The sequence below is a fragment of the Saccostrea cucullata genome, unplaced genomic scaffold (assembly GCF_032062105.1).
Source record: "Saccostrea cucullata isolate Sc308-1 unplaced genomic scaffold, CSIRO_AGI_Scuc_v1 ctg18485, whole genome shotgun sequence".
Classification (NCBI taxonomy): Eukaryota; Metazoa; Mollusca; class Bivalvia; order Ostreida; family Ostreidae; genus Saccostrea; species Saccostrea cuccullata.
Genome location: NW_026921743.1, coordinates 1 through 7,002, shown reverse-complemented (window position 1 = coordinate 7,002; position 7,002 = coordinate 1). Strand labels below are relative to the sequence as shown.

The following is a 7,002-nucleotide window of genomic DNA, read 5'->3' as shown; positions in this document are numbered from 1 at the left end:
AAGAACGCCCCGGGGTTGAATATGGGGAGGGGGTCCTGGCCACATGAACCTGTGGTTGACTTGCAATGAAGTTAATACTTGGCATTTATTTTCACTTCTTCCTCATGTTTCATAAGATCTGTCACGTTCTTTTACATACTTTTGACTGTCATATTTTTAAAACAAAGTATACTTCTTTACATTGATTCAAGTCGTTGTTTTCAATTTTTTTGTAAATTTCAGATGCAGGTGAACTTTGAGTAAGCACCACAGAGAATTATTAAGACATCATACGTGTGTGGCGTAATGTACTTTGAACAATATTGACGTCTGAGCATTTCTTCATCTAATTTCTGGATAGAAAATGAAGAACTCATGGGTTTGCCTCTTTTCCATTGTGACATTAGCTTTAACTAAAGACAAAGAAATCTTTGCATTCAAACATTCGACTATGTTATCAAACATCTTTCCTGTCACAAAACCAACTGATAAAAAACAGGTAAATTAAAAACGTTAAAGGACGTTAACAATATTATATAACAGGATTAACTAATGATTTTTTTTCCGGCAAAATAAAGCCAAAACTCTACCTTCTTCATTATCATTGATAGAAATTACATTTCAAAAGAAAATTAAAAATTGTTTTTAAACTCTTTTTATAAAGACATGAGAGGGAGAGAGACTAATAAAAAAGTATTTTAAAATGAAAAAATAATTTGCAAATAAAAAACAGATTAAACTTATTAGAAGTTTTTAATATCTTATCTTAATCTAAAGACAGATCATACAAAAATCCTTTTCATCAAAAATAGTGAAATAACCTAAGAAACGTAAATAAATAAAATAAATAATTGTTACCGCAAAGATCATTTTTATTTCACAATTTGCATATTTATTCAGTGACAGTAAATTGCATTGATTAGTTAGAATGGTCGCATTTAATTAACAATTAGCAATCCAAGCATCCATATTTTAAAGCCATCTATCTGTAATTATGAAATATGATAAACAGTCGTTGTTGCATATCTAAAAGAAAAAGTCTATGTTTTAACAATTTTAAAATTACAAAGGTTGCAACTTACGTTTATAAGGTTAACTTTATTAATTAGCCTTCATAATTGCAATTGATAGCAGCTTTATTCTATATCCATTTTTTCTCAATTAGTAAGAATCAAATATATTGAAATCATACAGCTTGTTTAGTTTTTCCTGTTCGAAAACAAAGCATAGTAACCCTAACTGTATTAGCTATAGACAACTAGAAAGGATACTAATATACATTTTAATCTTTCTTATCTTATGATATCTTATCTTATAATATCTTTGAAGCAAATTTGATAACAATAAAGAATACAGGAAATGAAAACAGTCGAATGACCATTCGGTAACAGGTAATATTGAAAGCCAACATTGTATATATTATCAAAGAGGCTAACATAGAGCCTGGACGATGGTTTTTAGGGTAATATCGCTAGTTCTGACGTCATAATACATTGACTATCGAGAAAAAGTTTATGCTTTCATGAATATTTTTAAAAAAATATCTGGTTGCCCTTTCCGAACCGACTGACTATAATAGCACGAGTCAAAACTTCTTTCCCAAGATTCCAGAACAAATTCCTTTTTCTTCCTCTTATCCCGTAAACAAATACATGTATGTTGACATTTCCTGGAAAAAAAAAGATTAACCAACCTACATGCCGACCAAATAATTTTACCTTTAGTCGGGAGAGGGCAAGCAAATATTTTTGTCATCATTTTGTACATGTAAGTTCTTTGGTCGATACAGTGATCTTGTCATAAAAAACAATTCATTTCCCCGATCATGACAAGGAGGACACTGCGGGTGTGACCGGTCGACAGGGGATGTTCACTCCTCCATGGCACCTGATCCCACCTTGGATGTTCTGGAGGTCCGTGTTTGCTCTGTTCCTATTCTATCTTGTTTATTGGACTTTTAAGCTTGAATACTGCTTGTCATCGCCATATTTTTCATCATAAAGATGACCTATCTAAAGCAATTCGGAAGTCTTTCTTTTATGAAACATATGGAGATAATGAACAGTATTATGTGATGCATCTCATTTTCTCGAGCCATAACTTATATATAAGAAACAATAGCAGGGATGTCAAAATTGTTTATAATTCATATCTGAATATTCGATATAAGTATTCGAATACAGTAAAATCACATATTTCCATGGGGGTCAAATTTCCGAAGTTTGAGGAAAAAATGTTGATTTGTGAGGTTTTGATTTCATTGTTGGTGAAGTATTGAGTGGTATTGCATATAAAACTTTACATTTCGGGGTGGTCATACATTTTGAGTCTCTCCATAGCTGAAAAACAACGAAAATAAGTGAAACAAGAGAACCGTCTACTCAACTGTCTGTACTAAGGACTGTGCTTAGCATAGCATACTCAAAATATATCTGGCTATTCAATGTTATTTTTGCGCGCATTTCAAAAGTATTCGTTAGTGCACCTCAAACATTGATACATGCAACATTTGAAAAATGTGAATGTTTACAATATGATCGAATTTGAATATAATTAGAAATGTTTTATGTTTAGTTGGCCCTTCTTGTCCAACGTTAGTAAAATATCCAAATATGAAAGAATTGTGGCAAACTCAGCGGTATATTCTATGTCCAGTTTGCTATGATATACCGTATGGACAAATACAGTCTGAGAAATTCCAGCACTATTAGCAGACGGCCAGGTAAGGAATTTCATCTTACAGAATTCTTTGATATTTATATTTAGAAAAAGATGATGAGTAGACATTCTATGTTTATTTTTGATTCCGGTAGTAATAAAAAGGAAATTAAAATGTACATATACAAAATAAAGCAACAATTTTCTACGCATTTCTCTTGGACATCTGCCAGAATAATAATAGAAATAGTTTCAAAGTAAACTCCTTAATTTGAAAAACACATGGTTTACCTGTATCTTAGTATATCTTGTGATTTCTCTCGTAATTAATTGTTGATAATTCCTTTTTTGTCTGCCTATATCTTTTAGTATGAATTATTTACACCTTCTCTTAAGTAAACAAAATTTATAATTTTTCTGTCCAAAAAACGACGATTCACGACGGTTTTGTAACATTTTGCCATTAGTGAGTTTCCTCTTTTTCTGCTTAGTCATCGACATTTAATTCTACAGATAATTCTCCAAGTAATTGTAATCATAAGTAGTCCTATCCTGTTTCTTGCTACAAGTACAATGTTTGTGAATAAAGAGATAATCTTCAGAGAGTGTGAAGTGCCATTTCAGTGGAAAGTGATTCAACGAAAATATTTTGCATCAGTAAACCCTGACTGTTCTTACTCGGTTTTCACTTGCAAAATTAAGTCTGAACTATTTTCTTAAACAAGTCTTCCATTAAAAAAAATTAATAATCGTAGGGAAAAATGCATATTAATAAGGTCTACCCATTCATTACATAAAGAATAGCTATTTTAGTTCTAGTAAACACTGAATAACGTATTACTGTGAAATCACAAATTTTCGTGGGGATTTAATTTTCGTTGTTCTCGAGGTATGACTAGACTCACGAATTCATGTTTACCACTAAATGTAAAATATTACATGCATAAGTACTCATTAATTCTTGATCCACGAAATCAAAACCCCACAAACCAAAAGATTTTCATCAAATCACGAAAATTTGATCCCACGAAAATATGTGATTTTACAGTATTGACATGACTGAAAGAGAAACAATTACAGCAAACATTTTTTTTATCTCTAATATATGAGTAATATGTAATTGTCCTCAGCGTTTTTTCTACGAATCACATTTTAATTTTACACATATCTCAATCAAATATAAATCCTTTGTGATAAAATTATGAAAATGAAATCCAATTAAAACTTTCACAAATTGAAGTGTTCGTACTACTTGTACAACATTACATAATTTAAGCTTCCTTGTTGATTTTTTTTTCCTCCATATAAACATCTTTTACGCTTAAGTTACAGAATTATAGTAATATATCACTTAGTATATACTCTTAAAACACAGAGAAGATACGGCGTTTTCTTACTATGAATAACAGAGTACAAAATCTTATATGGTTTTCCGTGACTATATCAATAGCCGTTTTGCAAATGGTTGTAGGGAAGACTATTTCTTGTCGGTTTAGTAGTATTGAGTGTGATTGTTTTTCGTACGAGAATGGAATTCGTGTGGATTGCTCTCAACGGAATCTTACTGCAATACCAGTTATGAATGACAGCATCACTTGGTTAGACCTCAGTAAAAACAAGATCAGGACTATCGAGTCAAAGAGTTTAAAACTTCCAGAAAAGATGATATCTCTCGACCTATCTGATAATAACTTAACGACTGTTGATGGAAATCCGTTCGAACATTTAACAAGACTACGGTTTCTAAACCTAGAGGGAAATCAGTTAAAATATTCAAATTTCGAGAACCTTTCAAAAGGGCTTTCGTCCTTCGAAGTACTGAACACAAAAGGAAACAGTGGCAATCAATATATCACGTCCTTTCCAGGAGATGATTTTGCAAATCTATCTTTTCTTTCAATTATAAAAATGAATGGGATAGCAAGAACAAAGTTTGGAAAAAGTTTCTTGCGTTTAAGGAATCTTAAAGTTTTAGATATGTCAGGGAATGTAGGAAATTGTAATCTCGATTATATTGATTTGCAAATGTTTAAAAATGTTCCTTTCCTTGAAGCTTTGGATATAGCCTACTGCAAGGTAAAGGATGTTGATAAGGGATCATTCAGCATCATGCCAGAATTACAATATCTTAATATTCCCTACAATCGCCAGCTAGGGTTTGCATCCCTGCCTAATGTAACATTTAATTTGAACAAAAATAGAATAAAATCTTTAAATATTAATGGAATTAATTGTGCAGCTGGAGTTGGAACAGAAATAAAATGTCATCATCTTCTTTCTCTCGAAGAAACTAACCTTACCGAATTATATGTAGCCAGTAACCGATTGGAATATTTTGCTCGAGGAGTTTTACAAATTCTTCCAAAAAACCTTAGATATTATCGGTGGCCGAAAACAAAATGACAATTGGGCCATATTTTCTAGAATTTAGCACGATGGAAAACTTGCAAGTATTCAATGTGAGCTTTCAGAGCTATCCACCAAATCCCCTTGATGCAATTGAAAATTACTGTAAAGAAAAGACTGAGTTATGTAATTATGTTGTTTGTAGTTGCCAAAAAGTTTTAAATCACCAAAATCCCAAAGACATCGGCACTAGTACGAACGTGACTCTTATATTTCCAAAAATGTAAGAAGAAGAAATATATGCTTACTCTAGTCGACTTTATTGGCAGGTTAATAGAACTTTCATCTCTGCGCCTAGTCTTCGCATTATAAATTTACGCAATAATTTCTTGTACTCTTTGGAAGGTCCTCTTTATTTTCAACAAACAAATAAACAAACAAATACCAAATTAACATTATACATTTGAAACAATTTTATCTCCCACATATCCTCGTACATGCTAAATGATGAAGGACAAGTCCTGAATTTAAATGTATCCCACAATGACATTGGCAAAGATGTGGAGAAAGATGTAATGGGAGAAACGCTCATGTCCTTTTTATCCCTTGAGAATTTAGACATTTCGTTCTGTAGAATTTTCAAACTTCCAAACTTACTGCTGAAAAATTCTTCGAGACTATCGTATTTAAATGTCAGTGACAACCAGATATCAAGATGGAATTTAAATATTGATCACATGACAAATTTATTATTGATGGACCTATCAAATAATTGATAACATCTTTTGATGAAAAAACAAGGGAAAAATTGGAGAATGCCTTTCGAAGATCTAAGTTAATGATAGATCTTTCTGGTAATCTATTAGGGTGTTCCTGTGATAATGAAAAATTTCTTCAATGGTTAAGGATGAATAGAGCTAATTTTGTAAATATTCAGCAATATCAGTGCTCGCCAGAAAAACTGAAATTTTCATTTGAAAATCTGGATCGGTCCATTTCTATTTTAGAGAAGAACTGTAGATCATTTTTGACTTGGTATATAGCAGGCTCTGTTTCACTTGCTGTATGTATAAGCTTGTTAACAGGAGTTTTGTTGGTTAGGAACAGGTGGAGATTCGTTATATTATTTACAAAACTAAATTAAAATTCCGAGTTGGGAACAAACATAATGTTTATAATTCTACAGATTTAAACTATGAATATGATGTCTTTCTGTCTTATGCTGGTATAGAGAGAACATTTGTACGGAGAGATGTCATACCCTGGCTTGAAACCAACGCTGGATTACGACTTCTTGTAAGAGACAGGGATTATCTCCCAGGCTTGTCCAAAGTGGATTCTATTATGACTGGAATTCATGAAAGTAAAAAGGTTCTTTGTATTGTTTCCAAAAGATATTTAAAATCAAAATGGCGTGACTATGAGCTCAACATGGCTAAAGTGGAGGAAATCAAGGATCGTGGAAACACAGATTTTGTTATTCTGATCTTGTTACCGGAAGTGTACAACAGTGGCTATCCCAGTAAAGTAATGAGTCTTGTGAAGAAGGACTGTTTTATTGAATATCCCGAAGAATCCTGTGCTTTTGATGACTTTTGGGAGAAACTGATCAAAATGTTAAAGAATGATTAATTTAAAAAAAAAACTTGTGTATGGAATATATTATTTCAAAACACATTTTACTGCCACCACAACAAAAGATCCCTATGGCAATTTTTGTAGAACAGAGTGATAACGTCATAACATAATTTACGTTTTTACACGTCCAGCTTTTATATTGGTTCTTTTATTTCATTTATTTATACTTAATTCTGACTTTTCAAGTTGACTCTTCTAGTCCACTGTTAATTTAAATGTAGACCTATTTAGAATTTGAGACCCCGTTTCATTGCTACATCTAGCTATTTCGCTATATATACGTCTCTAATTGATTTATTTCCTACACGTAATGTTAATCGAAGCATAGACATTTTAGTGTTTTTTCAAAATATCGAATACGGATGAATAAATGTAATTTTG

General features: G+C 31.9%; 1 pseudogene; it reads left to right on the top strand.

The window, feature by feature from the left end:
- The first annotated feature begins 4,014 nt into the window (after window positions 1-4,014).
- Window positions 4,015-6,763, top strand: LOC134260677 (toll-like receptor 4; annotated as a pseudogene).
- Window positions 6,764-7,002: the final 239 nt, after the last annotated feature.